We start from the raw sequence: 19,929 nt of genomic DNA, 5'->3' as shown, positions 1-19,929 counted from the left end.
CACGTTTCTATTTTTTTTTTTTTTTTATTGAAGGAAGGGGGATTGCTTAGGATCATTTGTTATTGTACAAGATTAATCCACGAAAAGCAGAGTAGAATTTGCTAGTTAATAATGTTATTAATGGATAATAATTAAAGAAGACATCTTGGTGCTCCTAAAGAAAAATCAGACCGCAACTGTTTTAGACTACAATGTACTCATTTCTATTTTTTCTTTTTTTTTCCTTTTTTTGAGAGGGGAGAGTGCTTAGGATCATTTGTTATTGTACAAGACTAGCCTACGAAAAGCAGATTAGACTTTACTGGTTAATAATGATGTTAATGAATAAGGTAACTTCATAGCTCATTATAATGAAAGAAGAAGTCTTGGGGCCCCCTCACCTTGCTACATATCCTCCTTGATGACAATGGTGGTGGTCTGCGGTGGATGCGCCACCGTCTGAATGGCGTTCGACTGGTTGGCCTGGAACACCAGCAGAGTGACGCTCTCGGGCTGCCTGGTGGGCGAGTCGCCGGGTCTTCTCCTCCAGGACGCCGGCAGAATCCAGACCATCTTGAAGAGGAACGGCGGGAGGAATTCCAAGAGTTCTCTCCTCAGGTTGGTGTTCAGCCAGCCGTAGAGGACGGGGTTGATGCAGGCTGAGCTCATGGCGATCATGTGGCAGGAACCGAACACCGTGTAGAGGTAGGCGGGGTCCTTGAAACCCTCATACTCGAAGTCCGCCAGCAGGTTGACGATGTTCCAGGGCAGCCAACTGACGGCGAACGCCACCGCGATGATGGAGAGCAGGATGGTCGTCTTGTGGTTGCGCTCGATTTCCTTCTGCGCCCTCCGCGCGTCGCACTGCCCCATCATGTGCTGGCCCAGGTACCGCTTGATTCGGGCGTGGACGAAGCTGAGCACGATGATCGGGATGCCGTACTGCGTCAGCAGCAGCGTGATGATCCACACATTCTTGACACTCGAGGACGGCCACCGGTCGACGCACCGCGAGAACAGGAGGATGTGCTGGAGCTTCACCTCCTCGACGATGTAGTAAAAGTACAAAGGCAACGTGAAGAGCACCGAGAAGGCCCATATCACCCCTATAGACGCGGCTACGTGGAGCCGGCTGCGACTCGACCTCCCCACCAGGACGATTGTGGCGTAGCGGTCGGCCGCGATGGCGACCACGGTCGCCGTTGACACCATGATATTGGCACCTTGCAAGACGGGCACGAGCTTGCATATGACGCTGCCCATGCCCCAGTCCTTGTACAGGAGGCTCACCAGGGTCATGGGCATGCACACCAAGCACATACTCAGGTCGGACACAGTGAGGTTGATGATGTAGAGGTTCCTCGGGGTGCGCATCGTCTTCTTTCTCAGATGACCCAACCCACCATGAGGTTCCCGGTCATGCCGAAGACGATGAGGCTGGCGTAGCAGACGATGAAGACGATCTTGGTCGACTCGGTGAGGTAGCCGCTGTCCTGGGTCGTCCTTATGATGTCTAAGGCCTCTTGGATCGAGAAGTTGAAGAGGGAGTACTGCGTGCTGTTGGAGCTGTTGAAGGTGGGCTCGAACGCAAAGTGGCCATAGGGGTCGATGGGGAAGAACTGGGTGGCGATCTCGTCATCCCTGCCGTAGGAGCAGCCGCTGCCCAAGTCCTTGCAGGCGACCCCGAAGCTTCTGCTGTCGTAAGCGTCCTCCTCCTCTGGGATTTCGGTCCCTCCTCCGACGCCTTCACTGTGTTCCTCCAACATGGAGAACGCTGTTGAGTGAGAACAATGGAGAAACTGACCCAGAAGAGATGAGCATCAGTCGCTTGAGGTATCATGCCGGGCTCTGGGTCGACTCTCCTGAAATGGGCGCATTTTAGTTTCCTCTACACAGGGTCTCAGAGGACCACCATCTCGCGTCGTCCGGATCAAATGTTCACAGAATAATGTGCGAATGAATGTCAATCACCTCATTGTTATCACTGACTGGAACCTATTGTCTCTATAAAACTGTGAATTTCATCTCCTTACCACTTGGCAACATTCTGTTCTGGTCCCTGAATTCAAGAGTGGAAAAGGATGTCCCTGAACAATCCATTTTTCATGGCATCCTTTCGATGGCAGTCACACCTTCGAAGTATCTGGAAATAGAAGAAAACAGAATTAGCTGCTGATCAGCTAAAAACAGTCAGCTACTGCCAAAGCTTCTTCTAAGTCGCTGATCAGCTAAAAACAGTCAGCTACTGCCAAAGCTCTTCTAAGTCGCTGATCAGCTAAAAACAATCAGCTACTGTCAAAGCTTCTTCTAAGTCGCTGATCAGCTAAAAACAGTCGACTACTATTAGAGCTTCTAAGAACCTGCAAAAATTAACTGAAATTACTACAAATAAAAAGCATTGCTTACCCTGGTATTAAGTTAGCACAATGCTTGTCAACCTTCTTCATAGAAATGAATATAAAATGCCACGAAGAATGCAGGCACACACCTACATTATTATTCTTTATTATCATTAATATTTATAATCGTTACATCATAATTTTTTTCAAGCCGTTGTACAGTTTCATTTAGGTGTGAAACTACATTAAATTCAATCCTTTATTGACCTAAAACAACGGAAGTTCACTTTTTCCTACGCTAGTTATGGCCGAATAATGTTCATTCATTGTAAATGATCTAATTCAAAACGGCCTCGCTTCTGGTGAGAGTGATATCACCTCTAATAGTGAAGAAAAATGTTAATGAACCTATTTCTGTTTCCATATCCAAAACGTTCCCTTATTACCTCCCTCTTAAAGTTTTGAAGTTTGCCTCCCCCCGGTCCCCTCCCCCCTACCGAAAGTTTGGATAAAATAGAAGGTTAATCTCATCATGGGGTCGTTAATCACTATTTACTAAGAAAAAGATCTCTCCTGCTAATAATGGAGAGTGGCCTATCAAACGCCAGGCTCTTACACGTAAGGATACATACAAAGACATATGCGGGAGTTATAGACACAAATAATGCACACACACACACATATATATACGTATATATGTATGTAAGTATATATATATATATATATATATATATATATATATATATATATATATATATATATATATATACATACAACACAGGCGCACACACTGAGAGAGAGAGAGAGAGAGAGAGAGAGAGAGAGAGAGAGAGAGAGAGAGTTTCCGAATGAAAATACTTGAATGACTTTTACTCGGGACGTGGGCCTTCGTAACGCCAATAGTCTCATGGGGAAAAAAAATCTTCGATATGTAGCTGGAGTCGATTTTAGTTTGAACAGGAACAAAGGACGCCAACAAACAACGCAGGAAAAGAAAGAAAAAAAAAGACGCTTATTGTTTGCACAAAGGAAGGATGGTTGAGCGCGGAATGATGCGTACTTTCTACACACGCTGTCATTTGCTGTTAGAATTTTTCTTTATCTCTATCTTTTCCTTTTTTTGCGATTACAGAAACATCAATGTGTGTTCAAGCGACTGACTGTTTTTCTTTGCATATGGTTATAAACTGTGGAGCTTATAATCTTTTAGTTTATCTTTACCTTTTCCTTTTTTTCGATTACAGAAACATCAATGTGTGTTCGAGCAACTGACTTTGTTTTTCTTTGTATATGGTTATAAACTCTGGAACATATATAAAGACAATAATGCATTGACTGCTTACACAAAAACTTTGAATACAGCAGTTTAAATCGCTAGCAATTATATTAGTGTTAATCACATACGTTTTCACAAGTTTAAATATACACACAGACACACACACACACATATATATATATATATATATATATATATATATATATATATATATATATTTATACATGTATATATATATATATATATATATATATATATAATATATATATATATATATATATATATATATATATATATTATCATGTACATACATACCTTCAAAATAACCTTTGTATACAGCTGTTTGAATCGCTAGCATTTATACAAGTGTTGATCACATAAGTTATTACAAACTTAAATACACACACAGACATAGTGTGTGTGTGTATATATATATATATATATATATATATATATATATATATATATATATCTATATATATATATATATATATACCTTCCAAATAACCTTTGTATACGTAACTAGTTAACTGCCCACTTACGAAAATAAACGTCTGAAATATGCAATATCCATTGTAATATTCAAAAACCTTCATCTAGGCTTACGAATCCATACCTAATTCATTTGAAATCCACCGACAATCTATATTTAAATGTTCGAGGAAGTTCAGCTTAATCATCCATCTTGGAATTGAGGTGGGATCGAAAACTTCAGGTTTCTGAAATAAATCGTCTCGTAATCGCACATCTCTCCCCCCGATTTCTGGGGTCATTAATATCTATCATTATGCTCTTTTAGTATGAATTATGAGAGTAATTTTATGCCGCGTGCATGATGTCCTCGTATGAAAATCAAGATGCACTCATTGATGAATAAAGCAAAGAATTTATTCTTTATTACATTCTATTCAGTCTCGCAGTTATCTATAGTTTCTCATACCCAACCTTAATTATTCTTTATTACATCTATTCAGTCTCACAGTCATCTACAGTTTCTCATATCTAACCTTCAATACTTGATGGCGAATGTTTACTTTTCCCATCAATATATGCAATACCGAGTCCATGACAATAAGCGTAAATATAAAAATCGGTCTGCATCTCATTCTTCTATATATATATATATATTCCTGCTTCACGTTGAGTTGAGTTTCGTCATGTCTCGATTACATTTCTAAACCGTGTCTTTGTCCAGATTTCAACACATCCATTCAACTATACACTCTTACTCATGATTCTGTCATTTCCCGTTTTTCATTTCCACTTCCATTTCTTTGATTCTTATTTATTCATCCGCTTTTCCCAGAGGAAAAGGAGGAAGTCTATTCCTGACAGTTTCTCTCTCCTTCTTCTTCTGAGTCCTCTTAACACATTCGCGTGAATCCAGAACTGCTTCGTCCTACCTTTCTTGTTCAGGGGAAGGATTTCTCTTCCCTGACACGCCCCTCTCGCGGGAGACATTCTTCTTCCCCTTTTTAGTCATACTTCGGCGGGGTAATTTCCTTCGTTAGGAGTTCCACTCCGGCGGAAAATAGGGGAAAATGATGCTTTGACACCGGCGACAACTCAGGTTGAGTGTTAGGCCTAGTGGGAAAGAGTAGTAAACTGTGAATTTCTTATTTTCTCTATCTGCCTCTCTGGCATAATCCTCCATATATAACCTTCTCCACCAAGATTACACGCGCACAGCAAATGTATATTTTAGACGAAAATATAAGATAAAACAAAATACAGAATTCAGGCCAAAGGCCGAGAGTTGGTGTTTTGACGTTGCATGGAACCAGTGAAACGAATGAAAGGGGTTGCAGCTAAGGGCCCTAAGGGACGCTGCAAAGAACCTTAAGTCAAGGACCTTCCTTTGGACTTTGTCTTAAGTAATGCCTACAGTTCCATTGACGGTACTATCCCCCTACGGAGAGAGAGAGAGAGAGAGAGAGAGAGAGGGAGGCAATTCCTTTCTCGCAAGAGAATTGGTGTTACGACGGTTGGCTCTGGGTTAGGTAACTGAATTAGGCCTTTTGCCTATAATGCTGGCATCAATTCTCTCTCTCACACACACGCATACACAAACAAACACACACAGGAATAAAAGAAATGCCAGTAGATGTAGGCTCTAAGTTTTGGGATGAGAAAACTGAGCGCAAAGGGATGAAGCTCACAGGTTAAGCACTGAAGACTGGTGACAGTGAGGAAAAATTGGACTTTATTGAAAGCATGTGAAAGTGCTTGCAAACGGACGTTAAGGATAAACTTGAGGAAGATATGGTTTTTGTTGTAAATAAAAGCGAGGATGAAGATTGAGTGAATGTCAGTTCAGAAGGTGAGAGAATGGAAGCAGTAGGAAATACAGATTCCAGTTAATGATAAGATGAGAAGTGGTAAACCACAGAGTAGGAGAACAAGAAAGGTAACAATAATGTGTGATTTTACGTTGCATGGAACTAGTGGTTATTCAGCAACGGGACCAACGGCTTTACGTGACTTCCGAACCACGTCGAGAGTGAACTTCTATCACCAGAAATACACATCTCTAATACCTCAACGGAATGCCCGAGAATCGAACTCGCGGCCACCGAGGTGGCAGGTCAAAAACATACCGATCACGCCACTGAGGCGCTCTATGATAAGAAAGTATGGAGGGAAAAGCTTCAACATCTAAGAAGCGAAAATTGCTGGAGAGAGAATCTTAATATAGGTCTAGTACTCTAGATTCTCTATACACAAAACTATTTTTTTTATAGTCTAACTGTTGTGTCTCGATTTTATACGGACAGGTGCTCACAGATTTTATCACCAGTCATAAATACTTTTGCACCTTGTTTGCTAAATCATCGACAATATAATTTCAACTATTTTAGTAAGACAGCGTTCTATTTCTCTATCCATGTATAATTCACTGACGTTGTATGCAATTCATCATTTACTTAATAAAGGCAGCTCCAAGAGAGCCTTTCCATAACTCTTCAAATTCTGTGAACCACTGAAGTGATTAATTCTCAGGTGCTCCAAGCGAACCTTTCCGTAACTCGTCAAATTCTGTGAACCACAGAAGTGATTAATTCCCAGGTGCTTGCAGTTCCAAGGGAGAAGCAGGTAATCACCACTACAGCGCACAGATTTTCCAGGTAAAGTATCCCACCTTGCAGAGGCTTAAGCAAAGATATAAACACCTGTACTTTGTCATTTACAAGCGACAACCAAGAGTGTCGCAGATGTTCCAGGAAAAGCAGATTTACTGAGTGGAATTAGCTTCTTGTAACATGAAAAAATGCTCATTTTCCATTTTCATCGCAAAATCCTATATTCTTTTTTCACTTGAGGCGTCTCTTGGGAAATGGAAAATATATGTTTAAAGGGACCAGAAGACTATGAGAAAGGGGAGGGGACAAAGAAACCGATAAGATAAATAAAAAAAAAATAATAATAAAATAGAAAGAAGCTGCCGACTGACTCCTTTTTTCCCACAAAGAACAAAGTCTATAATCAATACACTCTACCACTACCATCTTAAGAGGATCAAAGTTCCGAATCCTTATATAAGAAAAATCCCAGAAAGAGGACAGCGGCGGTTTTTTTTTTTTTAATGAAAAATGCAAAAGGGACTTCGGCGGTGTACGTTGAGGTTTACACGAGATGGGAAACCCATAAAGAATGTATAGAACCTACTGTAACCCTTCCCCTGCAATAAGTATCTTTAGCAGTCCCTGTGATAGATTCTGAACACTTACGGAAGTCCCTCTGACTTTTAAAAATACGTAAGAAAAGTATATTTATGTTTTACCGCAATACTGATCGAACTTGTGAAGAGGTTATACTTCAGTGGCTATCCAACTATGCAGTTTTAATATTAGACTTCAGATTATCGTTATTAAAGGTGCTAATATACATACATGCATACACAGACCACAGACACAGACACACACACACACACACACACACATATATATATATATATATATATATATATATATATATATATGAATATTTCTATATCCACACACACGCATATGTATAAAATTTTACAAATAGCCTAAATTTAAAAGAAAAAAAAAACCGATAAGTTTATAAAGAAAACTAACCTTCAGCGAAAAGTGCTTTTTTTTTTTTTTTTTTGTTTTACTAGACCATCACTGCGCGGCCATGCCGAGCAATTATAGCCTTTTCAGAAAAGCAATTTAAAGCCCGGAATTGTTTACCATAAGCGATGACGCCGAGGGGTAAGCGGCCGTGGGAAATTCCCGGATTTGTTACACCTTGCTCTGGCTCCTCTCACCTGCAGTCACTTATTTTCCATTATGGCCATCCGATTTTATGTGTGTTATAAATATCTGATGCATGCACGGCTTTATATGCAGGTCATGTATATGTATGCATGTAAATACACGCATTATATATATATATATATTAATATTATTAATATATAATTGTATGATATATTTATTATATTATAATTATTATATAATATTATAATTATATTTATATATTATTATTATTTATATTATACATATATATATTATATATATATAATATACTATATATATGTACTATATATATATTATATTATATATTAATATATTATATATTATATATTAATATTATATATTATATATATATGTATATATATATATATAATTATATATGTATATGTTATATGTATATATATATATATATATATATGGTATATGTATATGTATATGTATATGTAATGTTATATGTATATGTATATGTATAGTATATGTATATGTTATATTATATGTATATATATATATTATATATATATATATATATATATATATATATATTATAAATGTTAATGTATATGTATATATGTATATATATATATGTATATATAATATAATAATATATTATATTAATTGTATATATATATATATATATATTATATATTATGTATAATGTATATATATATATATATATATATATATATAATATTATATATATATATATATATTAATATACATATATATATATATATATATATATATATATTATATATATATATATGCATATATATATATCTATATATATATATACATATAATATATAATATATATATTATAATATAATAATAAATAAATATTTATATATATATATATATATATATATATATTGTTATATGTTATAAATATATATAATATATATATATATATAATATACTTATGTATATGGTAATATATATATAATTATAACTATATATATAATATATATTATATATGTTTATATGTATTATATATATATTAATATTATATATATATATATTAATTGTATATATATTATAATATATATAAGTAATATATATATTATATATAATATAATATTATTATATTATATATATATATGATACTAGGTAGAATCTGTTATGCATCCATGTTTTATATATATATTATATTATATATTTATATTAATATATATTATAATATATATAATAAAAATATATAATATATATATATATATTAATTAATTGATTATAATATAATGGGTGTGGAGGCATGTATGTGTGTATGAGTGTGTGTACGTATAGAGTGAGTCTGTGTGTGAGCAGAAGCCATTTATATAAAGTAATATTCTTCAGCAGGGACAAAATATCTTCTATAAATGATTTGCAATCTATTGTGAAGTTTTGTTTCGCTTCCAGAAACAAAAACTAAATAAAATGAAATGAACGTCAAAATAAATAAAAGGAGTGAAAAGCTTTCCTAAAAAAAAGTTAAATAAAATAAAAAATAAAACCATCGTTTTTCCCTGATTTCTGTCACACGTGTGAAAAGTATTTCCGTTCTTTTCCTTTTATTTTTCAAACTAAAATCAATTGTAGAATTTATATTTCTCTGTTCTATAAAAAGACGATCCGGGTTAAGAAAAAGGAATTTAAATAAAGATTATTATTGAATTTAGGTCTATCGTCAGCTTGGAATACATGCGACAATATTTGCATACGTATGTTATCTCTCATATTTCAAATCATATTTGTTGTATATGCTTATTTCACATACAGGGAAACTTAAATACATTCAGGTGCATTCATACACATGCAAAAACTCGCACACTCTGATATTATTATATAAATAAATGAAGAGACTATCCCATCCGTTATGGGATTCTATCCCTTGCCAACCACCCTACCCGTGAGCTTGAAGTTTCCGTTAGCATACCATGCTAACACTAAAGACAAGTTAATCGTAACTTCAGTCCGTCTCTGTTAGCTATGCGTAATCCAGAGTTCCACAGCAGGCCTCTTATCACCTCACTACGCTTCATATACAGGGTGTCCATAAAGTATTTATTGCTCAGAAACCATATAACATAGAGTAATGGAGTTTGTTTGTAGAATGTTCTACATTTTCACAAGTTAACATTTAGAGCACTTCATTCTAAAAAAAGAAAACAAAAAAAAACTGTATTACTCTGTTATATGATTTCTGAGCAATAAATACCTGTAATGGTACTGGGACTTTATGGACCTGTACTTCATACGGGCAATCTTTTTCGGTATCGTGGGATACCCTAGGCCTATAATGACGCCAATGGTGCTCATGTCGTCACATGGTCTAAGTTGCGCATAGTGTATGTTTTTGTCCTATTCATAGGAGTAAAAATATAAACGAGTAAAAAAAACACCTAATACTATCCATTGGGTATATAGGCGGTTCAGTCAGGAGTCATGCTAATGTATAATTTCCATCCTTTTGCAGAATTTACTAAAATAAAACACAGTGGCGTACATATGCTATATATTAGCCAAACCATGCTACCACTGAGCACTACTGTTTAAGAACAAAGTTGTTAAAAGGTTATTCGTTGTTCGATTAACGTACTGCATGAATATATCGCCAATAAACCAATTTATTATGCTACAGTTGTACTGATCGGTCACATTGTCAACGGTTAGGAACATGTTGGCTGGGGACATTTTCCCTCGCAAAAGCGAAGACACTTGGCTTGAAAGATGACGAACACGGACGCCTACACTTTTGTCGTCACTCTGTCTAAAGATGCTACGTCTAAAGATGCTACGAAATGCTCCCAAGATGTCTAAAGATGCTACGAAATGCTCCCAAGTGACAACAATCTGACTAGCGAGACTAGCAAGCCTTTTAGAGCAGGGGATCTGTGTTGGCGTAGAACCAGTTATGGTAAGCCAACTAAGAAGTTCACTTTCACTGGCGTTCGTACTACGTGGGTAACAATACCTTCGGGAAAGGATATATATATATATATATATATATATATATATATATATATATATATATATATATATATATATATACTATATATAATTTATTGCCGCCCCCTATCATATTCGAGGTTTTGTAGGTATGCTAGTATCCAAAAATGGCCAGGAAATGAAAAGGTCAGGAGGACTTTATGGCTATTAAAAATATTTCTGATGAATTTAACTGTGTGCGTGCGTATGAAATCATACGCACTCACACACACACATACATTTATATATATATATATATATATATATATATATATATATATATATATATATATATATTAAGTGTTATGAAAACACAAACTTGTTTACGGGTCTTTAACAAACGACCCAACGTTCAAATATGGAAAGAATTAAAGTTCCACTATAACAGAAAATGGCCAAAATATTTATTACATAACAACGGTTTGTTTTGATGTACCCATCACGCATACAAATATGGCGAAGTTGATTAATAGCCAATGAACATTTGTTCCGGGAAAAATAATTTGTTTTGACGAGTTACCTCTTCAGTGAAGTTCAATATTTCAGTGTTTTTTGGTTTGATTTCGACAAACTTCTTGTCAGTATTTTTCAGTTTCAGTTAGACAAACTTATTGTCGAGACTTATACTTTATTGTATTTCTCTTTTTGTTAGTGGGTTATCCAAAGTAAGTATTGAAAGTACTGTTATATGAGTAAAGGAGTAAAGCAGGCAAAAAAAAAAACGCATGTATTTTAGGCCAATTACGATCAGGTGGTGGAATGAAATGGAAGAACACTGGATCTTTTTAGGAGATTCCCACGGTGCACCGTGAGAGGAAAACCGACGGCACTATGCTCTTACGGGAACCTAAGATTAAGCTTCCGAACGCTTGAAGTAAAACGTATCTAAAATCATATGATTTCTTAAAGTATGAGAGACATAAAGACAATCGTTCTAGTCCTTTTTATGACTAGTACTAGTTTTCCGTGCGGATGTGGATAAGCCATTGGTGGTGATGTGTCCTCTGTCAGACCCATGTAGTGACTTATGATGGAGTCTGGCTGCTTCGTTATATCTTTCAATCCCATCTCATCAATAATTGTTATGGACGAATTCCCATCACGTCTTCCCACTGCGGACGGTCGGGTCATTTTCACGATTCTTTAAAATTCTCTCTTCTGACTTGATTTATTTTTTGTTTCAGTTTTTGATATTCAACTCACCTCAGTTCGTTAGTAATTTTTTAAAGATTGTTCTTTAGTGTCCTATTTTCCTCATATCGAATAATTTATGTTTTAGAAGTCTTTGATTTACGTCTCTAAGTGCTGGCTGTGTCAGCATTCACTCCCACTAATTTCCATTCTTCTTCTAATATTATCGTCGTTATCGGCAAGAGAGAGAGAGAGAGAGAGAGAGAGAGAGAGAGAGAGAGAGAGAGAGATAAACTACACCTCCCCGGCGAGTTATTTCGGGGAAAAGGAAAACTTTCTTTCAAACACAAACGAAACACATTTCATAAATGTTGCCATTCCTCTCTCCTCGACATCCCGCGAACGTAAATCTCCTTCTTCGTCTCCTAAATTTCATTTTCGCATTGTCTTCGCGTGTTAGTAGCCTTCAGTTCAAATCTCGACTAGCCCTGAGCCCTGCCATATCCCCCACTACTATACCAACACCTCAGGGGGATACTGATAGCGGCGGGGAGGAGAGATGGAGGGGTTAGGGGGGAATAGCTGGTTGGGTTCCTCCCGTCCTATTGGCGGGTCGTTGTAGCGGCACGAGGGGAGGTGGACGGGGAGGGGTTTGTATGTTGGTGGGGGGATGGGGGTAAGGGGAGCCGCTGGTGGTGGGAGATTGAGGAGGAACTCTACTCTACAACCAGTTTGAAAAAGAGAGGAAAGGAGTGGACCTCTAAGAGGCCGGGGTAGGGAAGGCAGGACCTCGAGGAGGCTTTGGAGAATAACACTGCAAAAAGGGAAGGAAAGGGCGAACTCAGGAATGGTTGGAGAGGGGCCGAAGGATAAAAGGATGTGATAAGGATACGAAAGAAGAAAGATGGGTGATAATGAGGAGACGCATGAGAAGGGATGGAAAGGAAGATAGAATGGGAAGAGGGGAAGTGGCAAGTAAGGAAGGAGGAAATAGAGCAAAGGGAGAAGTGAAATTAAGAAAATGAAATGAGAGACATGGAAGAGAGTAAGAGAGAAAATAGCGGGAAAACAATAGTAGGTCAGTTTCCCAGCGCTATATTTTTCGCGCAATTTCTCTTTTTGTTTAATTTTCCAGTTTTATCTTCTCCTTTGCACTGTTTTTTCTGCGGTTGCAAGCGCTGGAGATTTTGCCTTATCGCTTGGACGCACATGTGCGTGAGAGGACCTAACATTCCCTGGTGGTTGTTCTTCAGGATTATGCGTCTACTTGAACTTACTTTCAATTACTTTCTCTCTCTCACACACACAGTCATGTCTGCAAAGACTGACATATAAACACGCATAATATATATATATATATATATATATATATATATATATATAGTATATATATATGTATATATACAGTGTATTAAATGTTTAGTCTTTAGCGACATGACTGTATGTGTGTGTGAGAGAGAGAGAGAGAGAGAGAGAGAGAAAGTAAGGAAAGTAGACGCATAATCTCGAAGAACACCACCAGGGAATATTAAAGTCCTCTCACGAACATTGCGTCCAAGCGATAAGGCAATATATATATATATAAATATATATATATATTATATATATATATATATATATATATATATATATATATATATATATATATATATATATATATATATATAATATATATATATATATATATAATGTGTGTGCATGTAAGCGTGACTGATCACGAAACCAATACTACAATGGAAAAATGGAGAGGGCAAATGTTTGGAGAGAAAAAAAAATTTCCCCTCCATAAAAAGAATTATAGAAGCGCCTCTAAGCCCTCTCATGCTTTGCTGAGTTTGATTAGAAAGTTGTAAGAGAAAAATATTCATTTTCTTTCCCCAGTCCTTTTTCCTCCCCTCTGTATTTGGAAAGTCGTCATCCATACTGTTATGACGAATATTTTTTTCTGAATGTTGTTTATTGCCATTGTTGTGTTTGAGATTAGTTTTGCATTGCCAGAATTCTTTGCCCCCAGGAGCTCTTAAGAGTGTTGCAATCATTTCCTGGCCCGGTAAAATATGATTTTCTATTTCCCCCAGCGGTGGAAATCCAACTGAATAGCAACGGTAGTGAGAGAGAACTTCCCCGGTATACAGTTCCCGAAAGCGAAAGTTAATCATTCTCTCCGCTTAGGCCGTCAGCTGCAGAATTTCTTGAATCAAAATTCCCAAATCAGGTTCTGCAGTTAAGTTTTCCTTGATAAGTTCTGCCAGTGATGGACATTTACTTGAATTTATTCAGCGTCTGTGAATATACTTCAGAAGGAGTTTCTTACAGCATTAAATTCTGTAGAGTGAAACCAGTAGCACAGATAATAATTAAGATCTCTTGTGAAGTCCTTAGTGGACTACATGTAAATTCCAACACTTGAAGGGAGACAGAGGCAACATAAAATTTACGCCAAAAGTGAAGCGCAGGGACCTATGAGGTCATTCAGCGCTGAATGGGAAATTGAGAATAAACGTTGTAAGACGTAACAGGAGGAAGACCTCACACTCGCAGTATGAAGCAATTAATAGAAGGTGGATAACAAGGTGGAAGAAAGAGAATATGAACGGAGTTACAGCAAAAGGAATGAATGGGGTGGCTGCTAGAGCCTTAAGTATGGCAACAGTACACCGCCCTCTACGGAATTTACATGAGGGGGATACCCGTATCAATAACGATCACCTAGATTCATTGTTTTAACAAGAGTGCTCAAATAATGTGGTACTATTTTGAAAGTTCTATAGGCTAATTTCCTTTTTAAATGACATTCTTAATTATTTATGCAGTAAAGCAAATCCTAAATCCAAGAAAATTTCTATCTATTTCTACGGCAAAGGAAATTCCTACTCTCATTAAAAAAAAAAATACCAGTAAAAATTCCATGCATTCTTTCCGAAAACAACGTGAATTCCCTTTATTTATGCCAGCCTCACCGAAAATTCCTAGTAACAATTCCCATGAGAGCAGAATCCCCACTGATGTATTCCTGCCGCAGAAGAAATTCTCCTCACATATTCTTGCCAGAGAGGAAATACCCTATTATCAACCCCCTGCAGCAGCAGAAATTCCCCACGCTAAAGCTCTTGCAGTGGTGGAGGTGCTCCATTACATCAGGAAGCGGTTCCTTTCCTATTCGAGAGGCGCCATAAACAATGCGGTTGGGCAGCAGCCCAGACAGTCTCGAGGGACCTTATATAGATGATAAATAAAGTACTGCGAACTTGGACTAGGTTTCAGGGGCCTTTATAAGTCTGCTCCTGTTGGCTCTTGTATTTCCAGTTTTTTTTTTTTTATTTTGTTCTGCAGTTTTTTATTTTATTTGTTATTCATAGCTGTACGCATATATTTTATGAGTTGCTCACCCGCGAATCTCATGGTCGCTGTAGAACAGAGGGGAGATCAGCCTAATTACACCAACCACTCACTGAAAACGAACTAGTGTGCATGACTATTAGTACTTATCTTTAAACACTCAAGCTAGAACTGCACATAACTCGAAAATTCTCGTGCGAGATCTCTTCAAAAACAGTAAATCAAATGAAAAACTGTATCGTGTACAGTATACCCACCCTGCTTTGAGTTCCACAATAAAACTTTCTCTTGCCATTTGACTCTTAAACGAAAATTATTGTGGACCCCATGATCATCAAGTGCCCGATGTTATTTATGTAAGGTTGCGAGGAAACGGGAATAAAAAACTTATTTCCTCTCAGTTTTTACATTCATAACCATCTTGACATAACAGAGTTCTCATTCTCGTTATCTTACGGAAATTACTGTCTCGTAAACTTTCAGACGCTTTGTAAAATAGGTCGGTCTTATAAAACCTTTCTCAAGGTTTTAACGTTTAAAGATGCCCGCCCTCTCATTGTGTGTGTGTGTATATACGATATATATATATATATAGTATATATATATATATATATATATATATATATATATATATATATATATATTTATATATAAGTGTGTCCTTAAAACAAAATGCGAAAAGGATTTCTAACGATAAGTGGCTAAGAAGTTTTGGCGGTTGACGGGAAAGGAGTCCGGCGGAGGAATACACTGATGACGTCACTACTCTTCTGCAGTTTATGGCGGGAGTTCAAGAGGCAATCAGCGCCTTGAATTCAGATGGCGTTTAGTCCGAATTTTTCGCCATTCCCGCAGTTTTTTTTTTTTTTTTTTTTCAGGTTTTGTGTGTACGTTGAACGACCTAAAGTGATGGCAAATGTCATTGCTTGCGAGCAGGAGAGTCTGTTTTACGACGACACCGTCTCCTCCCCTCTCCGACGGACCGGTCCCACCCACCCGACCCCTCCCCCAACCTCCGGCGACCCCCGACAGCACCACGCCATTAGCTGATGCCGGCATTAAATTTCATTAAATTTGCTGGAGTGAATATCCGCCAAGTAATGTCCTACGGAGTGAAATTCAATCGTCAGGCTTGAAGGTAAGTGCTAATGTGTAAAGTGATTAACTTAAACGTTTCCTTGTGTATATTTTGAAGTAGTTAACGGCTCTAGGCCTAGGTCTATATGTGTGGTTTGGCTTCCTGTAGGCTAGCAAGGGAGTGTGAGTATTATAGCTAACTTTTTTATGTCGTTACTATTAATACAGTCAGTAAGCACGTGTCATTATTTTGGTCTTTAAAAATAACCACTGTTACGGCTTGTTTGTATCTTAAAAGTATCAAATGTACATAGGCCTAGGCCTATGTGGTTTGGTTTCTTGTATGCTAATACGGAAATCTGAGTAACATAATTAACTTTTTTTTTTTATGTCGTCACTATTGTTAATGCCAGTAAACATGCACCGTTATTTGGTTAATTTAAAGGTAACCACTGATGCTTGGATTCACATCGGTCTCGTTAAGCACGTAAAACGTCAGTAACATATGAACAGCATAACTGCCGTAAATACTTAAGATAATTAATTAACAATCAATTAGCTACGATCTTCATATTAATGGTCAATGTAGGGTCAGATAACTGTGTACGTGATCCATACTCGATTATTTAGCTTGTATGTATGTGTATAATATGCACGTGGGTAGGAACCATATTTACATGTAGTACGTACATGTACGGCAGTAGTATATTGATATGAACGTAGTATCGTAGGTAGGACGTTGAGAAACATGTAATGTAACGTTACATCAGATTCGTACAATAAATGGCGTCACATAAACGGTATGCTCCCGTATAGTGTAAGATGTAGGCCTATTACGAGTCGTAGCAGTAGCCCTAACGGATATTATATCGTTATAGCGATGACATCGGTTATGGGATTTGGTAACTTTTTCTTCCATTTTGATTTGTCGAACGAATAGATCTAATGAGGCCTATTTTCGAAGACATTCCTGTTTTCTTGATTTTTGGCCAGGTAGTCTGCTTTGCTTTCAATGATGGCAGGATTATGAACATACAAGGTTTCAACGAACGAGCATGAGTCTTAGGCCTACATGAATATATATATATATATATATATATATATATATATATATATATATATATATATATACATATATATATTACCTTACATGGCAGACTCAGTCTCACGCCTGAGAGGTTTAAATTCTGGAATACAGGCTTGAAGTCATAAGTGTTATCTGCAAATTTGCAGTGGTGAATTCTATTCATTATTACTATTAAAACAGCATACGTTTTTATACAACACGACACAAGATAATTATATATATATATATTTATATAATTTAATAATATATATTTATATATTATATAATATATAATGTGTATGTTTGTGTGAGTGTGATCATTCACTCGATATCGAAGTACAACAAAACAGTAAGATATAGAGAACTCAGGAAAGTCTGCGGCATTATTGCTTGATATTTCACTTACCGAAGACACGTGACTTGAACGAGCATCAACCACGCCTGTTAAAAGCTATCTTAATTTTTCATTTTTCTATTTTTGTAATAGCAAATTTTCTATTCTTGTAATAGCACCGCTAATGCATGACATCGGAATAAATAATAGATTTTTTTTCTGTCCTATTCTCATACCCAATGATGCTGTCGAATACGGTAGTTAAGTCTTTGTTTTTTTTTTCTTATTTTTTATTTTGACTTGAAATAACACGGAGTGGATGGCATGGGCTCTCGAACTAGGCTGAACGGTTTAAGCTTATTTAGCAAGAGTCTAGTGTACCTCTTTTGATACAAGAATGAATTATGTACTTGGTGATTAGTCGTTTGGTGTATATATATATATAATATATCTATATTATATATATATATATAATATACATATATATATATACACATAGATATATATATTATAATATATATATATATATATATTATAGTATATATATATATATATGTGTGTGTGTGTGTGTATATATATATGTATATGTAGTATATATATATATATATATATGTGTGTGTGTGCTGTGTCGTGTGTGGTGTGCCTGTGTTCGTATGTACTTTTGTATATTTGTGCACGTCTGCCGGTGGGATTGAGAATAATTTTACATGATTATGTATTACGCTAATATTATTGAGAAGCTGCACCAGTATCTATACTTAAGTTTTTATGAAAGATTATGGGACATGCTTCATCCGCAGATTATTATTATTTGATTATTATTATTATTGGATTATTAGTTATATTATTATTATTATTATTGATTATTATTATTATTATTATTATTATTTCCGCTCTAATCTCTCGTACATTTTTACTACATTTTCCTGTGGGGTAAAAATAACTCATGCCGCCGTACTTTAAGAGAATTTTTCTAAAACTAAATAAAAAAAAAGGTGACCTATAAACCTTTTTTGTTTTTTCACCCTCCATGCGAAACATTTTTACAACACGGACGGTTTAATTTTTATTTCTTTCGCGTTTACGAAATTCCTCTATATTTGATCATGGAATTTCCGTGGCAGTTCAGTTTTACTATTCATACTGATCTCCCCTGTCGAGGAGGAGACGTACCTGTCAATCAAAGGCTGACTTTTACGTAAAGGTGCCTTAAACAAAGAAGCAGTGACCCAGTACCATGGTGGTGCCATCAGTGTACCTCACCTAGTACACTTTATGCACTTTTTAAGGGTCTTTGCAGCGTCCAGTGGCCCTTGGCGGCAACTTCTTTCATTCCTTTTTACCGTACCTCCGTTCTTATTCTCTTTCTTCGATCTGACTTTTCATCCTCTTTAACGACTGTTTCATATAGCTACTGCGAGGATTTCCTCATGTTACACCTTTCGAACCATCTAGCGCCTCAGTGGCGTGATCGGTTTGGTCTTGGCGTGTCACCTCGGTGGCCGCGAGTTCGATTCTCTGGCATTCCATTGACGGGTGAGAAATGTGTATTTCTGGTGATGGAAGTTCACTCTCGACGTGGTTCGGAAGTCACGTAAAGCCGTTGGTCCCGTTGCTGAATAACCACTGGCTCCATGCGACGTAAAAACGCCATTTAAAAACAAACAATTTTCGCTGTCAATTTCCCTTTTAGCGCTGAATGACAGTACGGCTCTCAGCGCTTGTCCTCTGGCCTACATTCTGTATTCCATTCTCTTATAAGGAAGCAATGTCCTGTCCCATTCTCTTATCCTTTAAGTCTCCCCCTGGAAGTGTCTTAAGTCTCCCCTTGGAAGTGTCTTAAGTCTCCCTTGGAAGTGTCTTGAGTCTGCGGGATGATACTGTATAAGGAGGGTAGCTTTTATAAGCCTATTGTTTTTCACAGTCTTTGTGGTAAATTATTTAGTAAATGGTATTTATTCCTACTAAGCGAGTACTATGTGCATTGTTGATATTCAACGTAATTACTACAGTAGATTCACATCAACCGTGCATTTGACGTCTAGGTCAGTCACTTACGACGCTCCTGACTGGCTGTTGATAAGCCAATCACAGGGCTGGAAACTCTCAGTTTCTCTCGAGAGTTCACATAATTAGGATGTATGCTCCGTCTCTCCTGAGGGATAC

The 19,929-nt window shown here is 36.7% G+C and overlaps 1 pseudogene; it reads right to left on the bottom strand.

Annotated features, from left to right (window-relative positions):
- The window catches only part of LOC135197323 (neuropeptide Y receptor type 2-like), a 125,622-nt pseudogene that overhangs the window by 23,039 nt on the left and 82,654 nt on the right, over positions 1-19,929 (bottom strand).

This window comes from Macrobrachium nipponense, chromosome 18 (genome assembly GCF_015104395.2).
Source record: "Macrobrachium nipponense isolate FS-2020 chromosome 18, ASM1510439v2, whole genome shotgun sequence".
In the NCBI taxonomy this organism is placed as follows: Eukaryota; Metazoa; Arthropoda; class Malacostraca; order Decapoda; family Palaemonidae; genus Macrobrachium; species Macrobrachium nipponense.
This window is presented reverse-complemented; position numbering and strand designations above follow the sequence as displayed.